Source organism: Emydura macquarii, unplaced genomic scaffold, assembly GCF_026122565.2.
Source record: "Emydura macquarii macquarii isolate MOO-44397 ecotype Brisbane River unplaced genomic scaffold, CSIRO-AGI_Emac_v2 contig_1477, whole genome shotgun sequence".
In the NCBI taxonomy this organism is placed as follows: Eukaryota; Metazoa; Chordata; order Testudines; family Chelidae; genus Emydura; species Emydura macquarii.
In genome coordinates, this window is record NW_027131614.1 from 18,196,200 (window position 1) to 18,213,021 (window position 16,822).

The window sequence follows — 16,822 nt, forward strand, 5'->3', positions numbered from 1 at the left end:
TGCATTTATTTTTACTGACTAGTACAAACTTAAACGTTTCCTCACAGTTGTAAATGCAGTTTTTCAAACTCTCAAATTATAAAAGTAAATTAATAAGGTGATACTATCGATAAAGGACAGGACTAGTAGTGAGGAGACCTGCATTACATATTCTACTCTGCCACAGACTTTGTTCAAGTTTGGATTTAACGTCTCATTTTTAATACTTGGGCAGTACTTACCTACCGCACAGGAGTGTTGTCCATTAGTATTTAACACTTTTAGATTCTCAAATGAAAGGAGCTAAACTCACATATTTTAATAATATATTTTAATGACAAGCAACACTCAAATATAAAGCAGAGACAGGATTAAATGATAGGGTTATTCATTTATTGTGTGCTATCACGAATACTAAAAGTTACTAAGACATTTACTACAATTTTTCTTGGGATTCTTAAATTATGCTCCTGACTGCTTATCACAATCTCTTCACTTATTTCCCACAAGGAACACAGAAACTTCAAGTTTGCTATAGCTCCTTTTGAAAGAAAGCATGCATTTAAAGTGACCATTAAAAATCTGGACTATCATATTTTGGATTAATTATGCCTGGAAGTACTTTGCAAGAGCATTACCTCCCAAGAAAATGATACATCTGCTTTATCAATTAAAAACCTCAACGGGCATAAAGCAATTTCAAAAGCACTGATGTTACTCTGATACATAAAACATACTCAAAATGTCTTACTTTCTTAATGATTCTTCCAAAAATCTGTCCACATTAGTGACATACAGTTTCCTTCTGCTTTAAACATTCACCTTTGAATTTCAGAAGCCTGAGTTTAAAGTCTTAAAGCCCAACCCTGCAAAATATACCATGTGGATGCCTGAACATAGATCCAGCTAATTCAACCGGGGTCTGCTTGGGGCCTTACACTCTCATATATCTGCTAAATTTCTCTCTAAGATGGTCCTATGTACAGTACTTTAATTTTGTGATTGTCCTTCTTGGAGAAGAAGGAAGCAGTTGGTTGTATTTAAAGTCTGTCTGTAACAGTGGCTTAGCAGGCTGGTGCCAGGATGCATTCCTTGCCTCAGTCTATCTTTGCTTTCTTTGGTCATAGGGTGAACTTTGGGCTTTGGCCCCTCTCATCAAAGCAAAAGTCCACTCCTTCCAGGATAACAAAGGTCCCAAGCACAGAATTAAAATACATCATTAGTTTTCCCAGGACCACAGCATTCACCCGCTATAGTCAATATTTCACCATCAACCTTCACCCATCATCTGGCCAAAGAATTCTTTGGCCCTCTCTAAATCAACAAACTCCTTGTTCTTCGGCACCTTGCTGCCAAGCTCACAAGTCCTGGGTCACAGGGATTTCCACACTAGTCCTATAAGTGGCACTCAAGGGGGCAGGTGGTATGTTCTTTCTCTGCTACAGGCTCCAGCCTAAGACCCTAAACATGAATGCCTTTCACCCATAACTTTCATCATTGCACTCACTATTCCTTTCCCTGATCCCTTCCAAAACTACTTTTTTCTTATTCATACCTAAAGGGACACTGGAGCAACAAACAGGCAAACAGGTGATAGATCCTACCCAGCAGACAAACAAGGAACTCTTTAGAACAAGAAGTGGCATGTGATTAGAAAGCCATTGAGATAATAGTGGTTGGCAGACGTCCAGTAAGAGGAAGCATAATTTTTATCTATCAAGGGGTTCAGGTCATCCATTCTGACCTCCATCCTAGATTTCTCCATTTGTGAGTTTTCTTAAATTGTCTGTGCTAGTTTATGGTTATTTTTAGTGGGCATTATATGTTGTTACATTTCCCCTCTTCCCCCATATGAAGAGAGAAAACAACAGTAGCCATCAGAGTAAATAAATATTGACCCCATCACGTGACAAGAATGCTACTTTTTATAATCCCAACCCATTTCAAGACAGTAGGCCGGGGAAAAAAAGTTCAGCTATTGGCAGTATACCTACGTCACACCATTACTACAGAATAGTTTCCTGTTTCTGTTGTTCAAGAGGTGGTGATTGCGGAGCCACATTAAGATTATTTTGGTTGTCTGAACTGTGCATTTCCTTATTTTCAAACATTTACATGGAACCTTATTTCTGAATTTTCCATTCATGTTTAGGAAAATTACAACATATATTTAAGGGATTTTAAAAAATGTATTAAGTAGTCTATATACATTTACAACTTTGACTGTAGTTTATGCAGGTTTTTTGGCCAGGGAATTTTCTTGTTTTTTTTCCTTTGTCAGTGTATTTCATTACTTTAAATGAAACTTCAGTAATCTCCCTGATTTGGAACATCAAAATGTACTTCCAAAAAAACAAAACAAGTCACATTAATTTTTTTTTCCTCCTAGGAATGTTTCCACATCGAAAGTTTCCAATAACAATCTGAGATTTCACATTCGCACCATGTCAGAAGTCTGCAAGGAACAGACAGTGAAAATGTTGATACTAAATTTAAACACTAATGCAGAAAAAGAAAAGAAAGAAAGAAAGAACTGGAAGTGCAAGTCACCTTTATATTGGTGTAACTATACCCATACCAGGGCTTTTAGTGTTTTAACTATTTTGGTAAAAATAAAAACAAAAATAAAAAATCCCATACACCTAAAAGTTATCGGGTTAAGAGTAGACCAGGCCTTAGAGTCTTCTTGTCATACTAAAAAAGTATAGTTTTTCTTAATAAATAGGGACCACCTTATCAGCTTTTGTGAAAAAATCTGCCAGAGAAAGTTACAACAAATATTCCACATGGCTGAGGACACAGGAAATTTGATCCCTCCAGGAAGGGATCAGCAGCTGTATAGAAGGGCAGGAGGCATGGTTGCTTAACTACAACTAGCATCTCTGTAAAAGCTCTACAGTTGTGGATCTCAGGACACCAACGGTAGAAAGCCTGCCCTCCATTTCCCCATGATAACCATCATCACAGCTAACTCAGTTGCCACTAGAACCTCCTGTAGCACCTGCCTGCTACCTCCCACTCAAAGACTGAAACATGAATCATTAAATTGTGACAGATTACCATGACTGGAATCATGCCATGCAGAGTAGCTGCTCTAAACTAAATCTCAGACACAGCTCCCACACACAACCAAGGGCATGTGACAAAAATTGTTGCCTCAGAAAGGGTTGCTGGTATTTGTGACTGCTGCATAGCTAGAGCCCTGAGCAGATCCAAAATTTGTATCCTGCATCCGATACACGATGCACAAAAATGGTCCGTGGATATCTGCAGATTTGCAGGGCTCTGTATATAAAATTAGGATCAGCATCCATCCACAATCTGCAAAAATGGTCTGTGGATATAAAGCACATATCCACAGAGTTGCAGGTCTTTCTGCATAGCCACATCTCTGCCACCCCTTCCGGATGTCACATTTTCTGCACATATAGCCACAATCCTGCAATGCTGATGCTTATCTTTAGTTACAATAGTCCCATTAATACATGCACACGTGCTTATTGGATCAGTGCTTTAATCACTCTGTGCAACAGAGGAGGATACTGGACGCTTTGCAAGTTTCAAAGAAAACAATTCAGGATATATTTAGTCTAAAGAGTGCAAATGACAACTAATTTTTTACTTCAGAAACATAAGTTACTACAGAGTACTTCATTCTTATAGGAAATGCCTTCCTTATTTCAATTTAGTGCAAGTGTGTAGGAATGGATTAAATTGATCTTTTTAGCACATTTAAAAATAAGTGAGGCACTTAGTGTCAGTCTACACATACACAAAGCTGTACAGATACACCATATACCATTAAGCGCATGCAACAGATTTTGTATATTGGACCAAGAGCGATATAACATTTTTGTAACAAATTATCATTTACATTTCTAAAGAACCAGCCCTCTGAGCCACACTCTACAATATGTTAGAAAAAGAAATGACAGACATTTTACAGATGAGGAAACTGAAGCGCAAAGGTTAGATTACTTTCCCAAGATCACCCAGGAAATCTATGTAAGAGTTATGAATACAACCGATTTTTAAAACCTGTAACTAAGTTATAAAAAGAATTACACTCCCAGCTCTTTAAAGATTCATTTTGTTTTCTTGCCTAAAGACTTAACACTGTCATTTTAAGTACAAGGGACAATTGCATATAATGAAGCGAAAGCAGCAATCAGCTTCAGTATGTCTGATGTATGATCAATTTTTTACTTTAAACACTGAGTTAACAGGGATCAAGATGCAAATTACATGAATTTTCATTTTAATTAAAACTTTCAAAGTTAAAAGCTTAAATGCATATACTTAGATTCTGTAACAGAATTTCTTATTGCATATTCTATTTGCTTAGACTAGGTTTTTGAAAAACTTAATTCCTTCACAGACCATCCCCCCCCTGCAGGTGATCACATATTAGGCCATATGACACATATGACCTTTTCAACTGTAATGTAAAACAAATTGACTTCACTGAACTCTGAGCCATGGCTCTGAGCAAGCATTTTCTAAGCAAAATATAATAATCTATATCACAATAATAGCAGGAAAGGGAATATAGAAAAACATCCCAGTACATTTCTTTTTGGTCTTCTCTCTTCCCTTCACCTAAAGTTTCCTTTAGAGTCAAACCCTCCCTTGAAACAAAGCCAGTCAGTGGTCCTTAAAAAGCCTGTCACAAGACAGGCCTAATTTCATGTAATGTTGTGACAGATGTGTACCAGATTCTGAACAGGGCATATGCCTGACCCAGAGGAAGAAGCCTTGTGTTTTGCTCTGCATCACAGAGAAAGAGAATTAGAGGAGGAAGGAAGTCCATACTTCTTTCTGAGTCAGAAAAACACATCCAAAAGGTTAAAGAGCTACTCTCAGTTTCTGTCTCCTGGGCTATGTGTTTTCCCTTGATATTAATGAGGAATTTAGGAACAACCAACCCACTTTATTTCTGAGCAGTTTATGGTGAGGAAAGCAAATTAAAAAAAATATAGTTGGAGGAGTTGTCCTGTTACTGGACCTACAATAACCTGGTCTTAAGTTAAAAAGAACTAATAAAAATTTGGCACAGCAATAAGTCACTATGCAGAGAGACAGCTGTGCTTTCCAACAGCAGGGGTAACCAACCACATTATTGCATCTTATTCTGAGAAGTGAAACAATCCTTTCACTTGTCTTTGTCACCTCCCCACCCCCCAAGCCACCACCGCTGCTTAGGCCCCGATCCTGCAAACACTGAGGGACTTGAGTACAGTATATTGAAACGTTCCTTAAAGGGCAACAATGGCATTAAAACCAAATGCATGCAGACACTTTCAGAGCTCCACCAGAGTTCGAGACTTCCAGCAGCAGCCTCCCAACTACGCCCCAGGATCCTGCTGAGTGCATTTGCCCTGTTAAGTTCAGTATCAGCTACCAAGCCCCTGCAGCAGCGAGTATCTAACCCTGCAAAGAAAATCCTTCCGAAAGCCTTGTGTGCCCAACCGCTCCGTAACTTTTCTCTCCTCTCTGCAGCTGCAAGCTCCGTCTACACACACACACACACACACACACACACCCCATTTCGCCTCCCCCGCCCTTGAAAAACAGCTTTCCGCTTCCCGAGTGGCTGGGGAAACTTCCATCTCCTGCTGTCACAACGTCGCCAGCCCCAACGAGCCCGAACCAGATCCTCCAGCGCAAGAGGAGATGGGGACACAGGCGCCTGGGGGGATTAGGGGGGAGCGTGGGGAGAACCACAGAACCAGCCCGGGGCGCACAGATGTTCTTGCAGAATAGGCTGCTGGAGGGGTGCGCACTGCAACCCTCCCCCCCCCCCGGTGCGGGGCTATGTGCCGACAGCCCGGGCGCCCCGGAGCTATAACGCGGGGGAGGCAGCGGGAGCAGCAGTTACTTTAGACAACAATAAACGCGTGCAGCGGGGCGCTGCCTCCCCGCGCGGCGCCCTTACCTTCCCTGCCGGGCGGCCTCACGCGGGCGCCTCTGCTCCGAGTCCGGGGCTGGGGGGGTGGCGGCTGCGGCTGGCTGCCTGCGGGGGGCAGCCGACCTCCTCCTGCCTGCGGGGAAGCAGCCGCCGAGAGGAGGGGACCGGCGAGCCGGCGCCTCCCGTGCAGGCAGCGCTTCCTCCAGGCACTGAATGAGAGAAACTCTCCCGGCCCCGCGCTGCTGCTGCTGCTCGCTGGGGGTCGCAGAGCGCAGCCGGGCTCTTCCCACTGCCCCCGCGCGCGGAGGGGAGCGGAGCGGAGCGACTGCCTCTGCACCGCCCCGCGCCTGCCCCCAGCCTCGCACCCAGCGGGCTGCGCCCGCCTCCCGGCCTTTGCCGAGGGGAAGCGGCCGCTCCTCCAGAGACGGCTCCGCGCGGCTGGCGGCGCGGCGCGGCCCGGCCTGCAATGGTTTGGTCCACGCCGAAACGGGGAGGGAGCGAGGGGGGGATGCTTCGTTCGCACACAATGGGCTGAGCAGCCAGCGCCGTGAGCCTGGGCTCTGCAACCCGCACGCGGGCAAAGGGTCACTAGCCCCGAGCAACCCGGGGGGCGGATTATCTATCGGCAAGCACGGGCTCTGCAAGTACCATCAGTCCCTCCCCCCCACCCCGACACACGCGGCTCCCTTGTTACGCTGGAGTGGAAGCTGATTAGCAGCCCCTGGCAGCGCTAACCTGTCAGGATGTGAGATGGGGGGTGTGCCCGTTTAAAGATTATTTGTATCATTAGATTTAAAAAGTGACCGCCGTAGAAATAATGGGCGAGCTTCTGGCCCCATTACAGCCACGAGTTTTGCCATTGGCATCAATGGGGCCAGGATTTCACCCAGATCTTTGAAAGTGGGGCCCGGGGCTAGGATTTCACCCAATGGGATCCTTGAAAGTGGGCTTCAGAAAATGTATTTCATCATAAAATACAGGGTTTTGGTGAAATACCCCTTAAGGCAAGATGAAGATGGGATACTTCAAGCAGCGTGGGAGAGATTGCTCTTTCCAAAATTGGACAGCTGTAAAAAGCCTTGTTGACTTTCCCTTTGTACAAGACACGAGAAATTTGCTTACAGAAGTTCATTTATTCTGATCCCTGTTAATTGTTCTAGGTGGCATGCTTAAACTACAGTCATCGGTTTGTGCATCAGCAAAAAAATCTAAAGAACTTCCGTGAAGTGAGTGGAGTTAATTGACTACGCGTGGTACTGAAAGCTGCATTTGGCACAGTGGGCTAGAACCTCAGCTGCTGGAAATCAGCATGACCACATTGTCTTCAATGCCTATTTATGTTGACTGAGGAGCTGACCAGTGACTCCTAATTTAGACTAAGCTTTGTATTAAATAATTGTCACTCTTAGTAACAGAGATGGTAAGGAATATTTCTTTTGCATTCACAGCAGCCATTTTTGGAATGTACAAAAACTATAGCAAATGCAAATCTGATACACACAAAAGTTGAAGCTCTTTTAGACACCTGTTGATCCTCTCATCTGTGCCAGCACACATTTACTGTTACTTTCACTATTCACATATTCACTCACTCATTTAGTTACTTACTCCCATTTGCCTATTCATTTACACATCCAGCTGTGCACATGATTGCTCATACACACTTTTTTCCCCTTTTCACAATACTTAATCATTCTTCCCTTATGCATTCTCCTGTTTTTTCACTTTCCTAATCTGAGTCCTTGACCCAGTTCCCTGGCTGAGTTTTCTTTATTGTCCCTTGACACAGTTTCTTACCCTTTTGCTATGACAACGTATCTCCATTAATTAGAAGTGAAGTTTATCCAGGTGTGTATTGCCCATATCAGACCTTCTCCTGCATGAGAAGAGCACAAGCAGAATGGCTATGTATAGAGGCCGCTGCACTTCCTGCACACTCCCTGGGGAAGGAGGCAGCAGGAGCTCTGATAGAGTGACCAGATAGCAAGTATGAAAAATTGAGATACGGGTGAGGGGTAATAGGCATGTATATAAGAAAAAGCCCCAAACATCACAACTGTCCTTATAAAATTGGGACATCTGGTCACCCTAAGCCCTGAACATGCTGGCCCAAAGGAAGAGGGTTGGGGGCATCTAGAACCAGCAGCTCCAAAAGCAGATTCAGTGGCTTTAAAAACCCATGTAGGAGCAGCAGCTATTATTCTAGCTAATATATTTGACTGAGGATACAAAGTATCAGTACTGCAAACCAACAGCCTGATCACAGGTTGTTTGTATGTATTCCATTACCCAATGTCAAAACTCAGTATTACTTAGACTTTATGTGACAAGAAATGAATGTTGTCATACCTGAAAAGTAAGCAGGGTTGAATTAAAGCCTAGGGGATACAAATTTATGTCCAGAGACCAGCGCCTGCAGCCATTTGATTGCACCAGAACCTAAGCTTTCATTAAAAAAAAGAGTAGGTTTCTAGTCCTCGTGGTTGGGGGGGAAAAAGCATAAAAATGTGAAACTAGTATAATAGATGCAGGTAATCTGACTGACTCAGCAGAGAGCCTGAAACAATAATAAAGCCACATCATGTCTCTCAATGGGGTATTAAGTCCAAGACCCGCTGCTCTGGGAGTCTTGCCAAAAACACCCTTATAAAGAACTTTGTGACAGGGGGAGAAAAGTACACTGTACCCAGCCCTTCCACCCAACTAGATACACACTGCCTGCTGGGGTGAATACTAAGGCTTTCTTTCTGCCTGTCCAGACTTTGGAAGGAGGGCTATGATGCTGCTCCTGAGTGGAAGTATCACCACTGCCACTACCTTCCTGGGGAGGGGGTTTCCCTGCCACACCACTCCACTTGGGGACAGGAACAAAGCTCAGGTGTACAGCTGTAGGGGAGACACCACAGGGAAGCCCACATGACATGGAGTGCCAAAAGCCCTTTGTTACCTTAATCTGACCTCTACCAAACCGTGTATAAAGATACCAACAGAACTCCACAATTCTACCCAGATATGCCAAAATCTTTCTAAATGCTCAGTTACATGTACTGTACCTTTGTTGTCATGTCCTCGTTAATGAAACAGAGCTGTCCATCAAATTGTTTCTTATACTATTCACTGACAATTTTTACTCCCAAACTTCACGTGATGGATAGCTTCAGTAAGTAATTCCACCTTGAGCTTCTAGGACAGGGGTGGACAAACCTTTTGGCCTGAGGGCCACATCTGGGTATAGAAATTGTATGGCGAGCCATTAATGCTTCGAGAGGAACCCAGTCAAGGCACCGCTGGGCTCACTTGGTGGGAGAAGGGCAGGAGGAGGAAGGAGTGAGGCTGGGAGGGGGGGAGCAGCCCCCCCCCCCGTTCTGTCTAGGGCACTGCTGGGCCCATGTGGTGGGAGTGAGACAGGGAAAAGGTGTGAGGGTGGGAGTGGCCGCCACTGCACCACACAGCTTGTTTCTCAACCTTTACGCAGACCACCTGAGTGGAGCTTGCGACCCACTGGTCGAGCTGGAGGGCCTGATGAAAAGCTCAGATGGGCCATGGTTTGCCCAACCCTGTTCTAGGAAGAGGTGTGGAATACTACATTTAATGTCTCACCTTATTTATTTTAGTGTAGCCATTCTTTATTGAATAACTTTAGAGTCTCATTTATTTCCTTTCAAATGTTAGTACCCTATATTCAAGGAGTTTTGTTTCAGCTATGAAATTTACTTCAAACTTGACATGCAGGATCTCAGTTTGAGAACCAATTATTTTGAAAGTATTTGTTTAAAAAAAGAAAAAGAAAGAAAAACCAACCCCCCACCCCACCCAAAAAAAACCTAACAATTTATATTTTAGCCTTGAAATGTTGTTTATGGAAAATAAATAACTAGTTTATAAGCACGGTATTCAAAACATTATGTGATGGAAGACCCCCAATCCTGTAATCATATATATGCTTAACTTTAGGTCAAGTCTACAAGACTACAGCAAAAGTGTGCTGCTATTGCTATCCTGACAAACCTTCTTAGCGTAGATGCAGTTTATACTGGCAACCAAGTGCTTATCCTGGTTTGGCAAGCAAAATAAGCTATACCTGGCAAAAGCATGTTTTATACCAGTATAACTGCACATGGGACTTTTACTGGTATACAATGTTTCCTAAATAAATAAATAAATCACTTCCCTAACCAACTTTGCGATAGTAGCAAGTTTCTAATGCAGACCTGGCCTCATGCACTTGAGCTGTCCCTTTGGCATGAGTGGGACTACTGTCCATGAATGAAGTTAAGCACGTGCATAAGTGTTTGCAGCATCTGGACTCAGGTAAGTGAAAAACCCTTTTAAATAAGAAAATGTACTGATTTTAGAAATATTTGCATTTACCTAAAAATGAGTCAGTTTAAAAAATATGGATTAGTTTTATCTATGGTCTGAAGTATTCTGATATTTTGAAAAAAGGATGTGATATGAAAAAGTGTAAAACCCAACTATTGCTCTTAATCATACTCTTTTTTTCAGAATTCTCCTGTACAAAACACATATCCTAAATCTGTATTAATGCAACTGAGCATAAGAACAGTGAGAGACTTATTCTTCTAAATCTATGGTTCCAGTAAGGTTTACCCACAACCAGCTTACTCGGTGTTAAACACAACTTGTTTCTGGCCTCACTGATTATAACATCAGGTTAATTAACAGAACTCTTCAAGGTCATGTTTTAACACAACGTAATAGAGGAGACACACCACAAATCTGTGGCTCATTGTGACAAACCATGCCTAGGGCTTCCCCAGAGAGGTGTGGGGGGGAAATCAGTTCAACTCCCATCCCATGCAGGCCCCAAAGAGTTGTGCTTGGCCTCAGACACCCATAACACAACTCTTTGAGAGCTTCCCTGGTGCGGTGGGGGCCCAGCAACCAGGCTGAACAGCAAAGCACTCCTGAAGCCTCACTGGGCAGGGCAGGGCAGGGCAGGGCAGGCCTCAACAAACAATCATGCTGAAAAGTGAAGCAGTCCAGAGGCCCTGGACAGTGATCAACAACAGTGCTAAGCAATCTTGAAGCCCCTGTGGATGTGATTGGACTGGATCCCTTCTGGCAGGCTCTGAAAGTGCATCTCTACTCTCCCACCCCACTCTGAGGCCTCTGTTAACAATGTGGCTAGAATTGTTGTCCTCCAAAATTCAGACCCCTCTCACTTGAACTAAAGGAGAATCTGTTAGCTATTATCAATGTATAATGGGCAGTTCTGATTTGCCCCCAGGTGAGGGGGACCATTCTATCCAGAAGAGGGCAGCAGTTTATACACACACACTCTCTCTCTCATTACCAGATATAAATGGACATACACAGTAGTGGCTATATAATTAAGGACCTGATCTTGCCAACTGTATTCAGCCACGTACAGTAGTTCTTATCCAGGCAAGTAGTTTTATTGACTGGAATTGGGCACATTCACATGAGCAGCAATAATTTGTATGAGTCAGGGATGAGAATTAAGGTTCTCAAGCTGGATTTATAACTGGTTGATTTAAGAGTGAATTTTGATTCTGAGATGATGCCAACCCCAACTTCTTTAAAATAAATCCGTTTTAGAAAGGGTGTATGGGTGGTTATTACTCAGAGAAGATGTTTTATGGAAAATTTCAGGCTAAAAGATCAGTGATTTTTTTCTGAAAAAGCTTTGTATTTTTTAAGGTCAAGTTCTATATCCAAAATAGTATTGAATCTAACTGTGCAAACTCTTACACATATGTCAATTTACGTATGTGAGTAGTCTGTTATCCCAATGATTCTAAATAGATTACTCCTGTGAATAAAGTTGTACATGTGAATCAATGTTTGCAGGATCGGACCATTGGTCTAAAAATTTCAAATTTATTTTATTTCCTGATGGTCTCTAGTACAAAAAAACTCTATAAAGATCTTTTAATTTTTATAAAGATGGGTGCACATATATTGAGTTGTTAGTAAAGCTGGTTGATAATTCTAGGATTTCTAAGTTTCAATGACATTTCAAAATTAATAATTTCAAGATTTGAAAAAATGAGATTTCTAAAAAATTTACTTAATCTTTTTGACTGCATATAGAACTAGTTAAATTTTTCCAAAATTATTATTTTTTTAATTTAAAAAAAAGTTTTTAAGTTTTTGGGGGGATAGTTTTCAACTTCTTTTCTCCAGCCATCTTTAGTTATTGGTTGTGGATATTTGAAAAGGTGATTATTCACTCAGGTGCTGGTGAGCTTTACATTTTTAACAGAAACCTATGTAAGCCTGGATCCTGCAAGTTGTTCCATAAGAATGGACCTCTACAGAATGTGCCTATGCAGAACCCCATTGAAGTCAGTTGTGATCCACCAGCTGTGGTCTGCCTACGTGGAACAACTTGCAACTCTGGTGCCTCATGCCCCAGTCCTGCAGAGACTTACACCAGCACCTACCTTGATAAGACTTATGCATACACTTAATTTTATGTGCTGTAAGTATTTAGTCCTTTTAATTGGATTATTCACTTGAGCAGAGTTACACGTGCGTAAATGTTTTTGAGATCAGGGGCTAAGTCTCTAACCTTCTTCATTGTGAGGTAGCCCCAAAAATGTAAACCGTGGTTTTATATACAAAATGTAAATATAAACTGCTATGGTTGTTTTTCAGGTGATTTTCTTCCTGTAAACATTTTAAGGGAAAAAGATTAATAAATTATAGTTGTGTATACTTTCTAGCCACAACAGTAATAGTGGCTTTTTGAATGGTTGTGCTTTCTGAAGGACTGACAACAGAGGGGAAGTCTTGAATTCTAATCCCAGTTTTGCTGTTTATTTACTCTGTGACCTTGAGCAAATCACTTCAATTTCTTCATCAATTTTTCCTTCTGTAAAATGGAAATAATATTACTTACTTCACAGAGGTGTTGTGAGAATTAATTAGTCAATGTCTGCACAGTGCTTTAAACATCTAAGGTGCTGTATAAGACTAAATATTGTAATTTTAGGCTGCCCTTTTGTGTTCCTTTGTCTAATTCTTTGTGTTATTTAATTTATTAGCCCCAAAACCAACAGGAACTGAGATATACAAAAAGTAAATTAAAAGTTCCATTTTTAGATTTCTCAGAGGGCCAGGACTGTGTATATATCGGTATTTATTACAATAACAACAAACACATTTTAAAATACCCATATATGGTCTAATCCTGGTAACCTGATGGCACTAATTTGTAGAGAGAAAAATGTACCCCCATATAGAAGGGCCATGTAAGACCTTCCACACCACTTATGTCCTGTGATGGGACTGCAAGCCATGCTATACTACCGTTGACACCATGGTAGGAGTCTCTGTATCAGATCCAAACAGGCCAGCAATCACGATAGTACCAGGTGAGGGTTGGATGGGCCAGGGAGGAGCAACAGGATACAGATTGCTTCTGTATAGGTTAGGGGAGAAGGCACAGGGGAGAAGTGCTTCATTCTTCATCCATGTTTCCTGCTTTCCCCAGATTACCCCACTTCACCTGCATAAAGCACAATTGTTCAGATTTTATGCAGGTGAAATATATTTTCTTTTTAGGAGTTATGAAGTATGGGGAGCCTCACATGGGCCTTTTGTGGTAAATGTCACACAAAATTAACAGTTTACGCAGTTTTTCTAATACCTCAAATAAGAAATATCGAATAAAAAAAACTACTTTAAATGAATCCTACAGAACCTGAATAATTATAGGACAGATTTGTATAGAACCAGAAAGTATGAAATGTTTCTAGGGAAATGTTGCAATGCTAGCTTTATAAAATAATATGACTATTTTTCTTCTTAAAACCTCACACAAGGAACAATATAAAAATGATGATTGATTAATTAATGTAAGTTTACCTTCAATGAACGAGAGAGGACATTCAAGAATAACACATCCTGTTCCAGATTAATCTCTCGTTTAACTCTATTCAAACTAGTTAAATAACTTTGTAGTTATTGTTATCGCTCCAATAAATGCATTGATCATTGGGGCACCATCACTGATGAATGATCAACCAATAGTTTCCACCCGTGACGATTGTGTGTCAGTGCCTGAGTCTCCGCGAAGTCCATTCCTGTCCACTCTTTTATGTTGTCAATCCATCTTTTCTTTTGCCTTCCTCTTCGTCTCTTCTCCTGTACTGTCCCTTGCAAGATGATCTTGGATAGGCCAGATGATCTTGTTTGGTCATACCACTTCAGCTTTCACTTTTTCATGGTCGTCAGGAGATCTTCATATGACCCAGCACATTGGATGATGATGTTCTGAACCTCTTTATTAGTGACATGGGTCAAGGTAGGAGATGCCCAAGATTTTACGGAAGTATCTCATCTCCACTGCCTGTATTTTCCTTTCAAGTTCTGCCATAAGGATCCATGTCTCGCACACATACAAAAAATGGAGATGACCAGTGTGTGCAGTAGTTTCAGTTTGGACTTTAGGGAGATGTTCTTGTTCCTCCAAATTGGCTTTAATTTGCCAGTCCTGCTGTTGTTTGTGCCAGAATTTCTGCCTTTGATCCCTCATCGGTGTTGATTGCCCCCAGATACTTGAACTGTTTCACTGTCTCCAGCTCTTGTCCATTGCAAGTGATGTCTAAGTTGATCCCATCACATTTATCATCAGCTTGGTTTTCTCTGCATTAATTTCCATGCCATATTTTGCAGAGGTTTTATTCAATCATTTCACAAGTTTAGCAAGTTCCTCTTTGCTACCTGCCAGGTTGTCAATGTCATCAGCGAATTGAAGATTTGAGATTTTTCGCCCCCAATACTGACTGTACATATGTGATCTTCTAGGGCATGAGTCATTATGCACTCCAAGTAGATGTTAAACTGTGTGGGTGAAAGAAGGCAGCCTTGCTGAACTCCACAGTGGTGTAAAATCACTCTCCTATTGTGCCATTGGCGAGAACTACACTGTTGGCCTTGGCATACAGTTGTTAAATGGTAAAAATAAGCTGATGACCAATGCTGTACTTCTTCATGGTTGCCCAGAGAGCTTCATACCATACTCTGTCAAATATCTTCTTAAAGTCAACAAAGACATGGTAGATGTCCTGCTGTACATCTCACATAGAACATGAAGGTTGAAAATCTGTTTTATGGTACTTCTTCCAGCACGAAAGCCAGCCTGTTCTTCAGCAATGATATTCTCTGCTTGTGGCTTCAGTCTGTTCAATATAATTTTCAGCATCACTTTGCTGGGATGGCTGAGTAAGCTTATAGTCTGATAGTTTTGACACAATTGCAGGTTGCCTTTCTTTGGCAGAGTAATGAATAATGACTTTGTCCACATGGAGGGATGTTCACCGGTCTGCCAGATCTTGCTGCAGATCTTGGTGAGTACATCTATTACTCTTTTTCCTTCAAACTTCATCAGTTCGGCTGAAATGCTGTCAATACCTGTAACCTCTCTGTTTTTGAGTGATTTCACAGATACCTCCATTTCTTCATGCAGTATTGGAAAATCATCCTCGTCTGTTGAATCTGGGGCATCTAGGGCACTAGAACCTCCATTTATCTGGTGGTTGTACAGATCAAAGCAGTAGTTTGTCTGTCTATTGATGATGTCTCTTTCTTCTGTGAGACTGTTCCCTTCTTTGTCTTGAATTGAGTTGGCTTTGTCCATCTTTCCTTTGTCAGATCTTTTACAATCTGGAAGGCTCTTTTGCTATTTTTATTGTTAATGCAACTCTTCAATTTTAGAGCATTGTTTTCAATCCATATCTTCTTGGCCACCTTCATTCCTTTCCTGATCTTTTTGCCAATCCCTCTGTATTTGTCTGCTCCCTCAGTGCTGTTTTTATCTCTCTTATGTTCTCTTCTGATGTCGCACATTTGCAGTATTTCACTTGTGACCCAAGGTTTTATCTTCTTACGGTGTTTCCCAAGGATGTCCATTGCTGCCTCATTCGTTACAGCATTAAAATTGTTGGTCGGTGTTTCTATGTCTTCTTCCAGAGCAAGCACGGGGCAAATTTTCCACTGATCATTGCTTGAAATGACTCTGCAATGCTTCGGTCATTGAGTCTTTCTAAATCAAACTTGGTTCTGATGATCTTTGGCCTGACGATCTTCCTTAACCACAGCCAAAAATTTAGCATCACAAGGTCGTGATCACTTTCAATATCAGCACTGGAGAAGCTCCTTGTTTTAGCTCTGTTGATCCCAGAACTAAATTGGTTTTGCACCATGATGTAGTCAATCTGTAGTCAGACTGTGGTGTAGACCATCAGGTGTATGCCATGTTGATCATCTGGATGCTTTATGTGCTCCTAGTGTGTTTGCAAGAGTCAGATTGTTGTAACTAGAAAACTCCAAAAAAGTCTCAGTCCTCTCTCAGTTACCACATTACAGAAAGGGCCACAATAATCTTGCCAATCTGCCTGTGCATAAATACCCACTTTAGCATTCCAGTCTCCTTGTACAATCATGATATCTTTCTTGTGTACCTTATCGATGATGTCTTGGAACTGATTATAAAAATCTTCAGTTTGCTCATCATCATTATCTGTTGTAGGGGCATAGACTTGTACCACTGTGATGTTGAATGATTCAACAAAGAAGATTTGTGGAAGAGATAACATTACCATAGCCACATGGAATGTAAGGATACTGAGGAAAATAGGGAGGTTCAAAGAACTCACATATGAAATGAAACAATACACCTGGTACCTCCTAGGAATCTCCAAGGTCAGATGGAAGAACTTTGGAGAGGCACTAATGGAAGAAGGCCATATAGTCTACTACAGTGGAGAAGACAAACATGTCAACGGCGTAGGATTTCTTGTGCATAAAGGTATCAAGAATTCAGTACTAGGGTACCACCCAATATCCAGCAGACTTTGTAGTTACACGGGTGTAAATAAAATCAGAATATGGCCTTCTGTTAACTCAACTCTTTGAAATATTTAGTGTGAATCAAGAGCAGGG

At 41.7% G+C, this 16,822-nt stretch overlaps 1 protein-coding gene across 5 annotated transcripts in view; it reads right to left on the bottom strand.

Moving 5' to 3' along the window:
* Positions 1 to 9,026, bottom strand: part of FAM110B (family with sequence similarity 110 member B) — a 183,640-nt gene extending 174,614 nt beyond the window's left edge. For 4 of the 5 annotated variants that reach the window (XR_010920877.1, XM_067553743.1, XM_067553738.1 and 1 more), the window contains exon 1: positions 5,915 to 6,534. The gene's annotated coding sequence lies outside the window, so the exon portion shown is untranslated. Of the gene's footprint in view, positions 1 to 5,914; positions 6,535 to 8,940 lie in introns of those variants that run through there. The other variant, XM_067553740.1, reaches the window with a different exon arrangement.
* Positions 9,027 to 16,822: the final 7,796 nt, after the last annotated feature.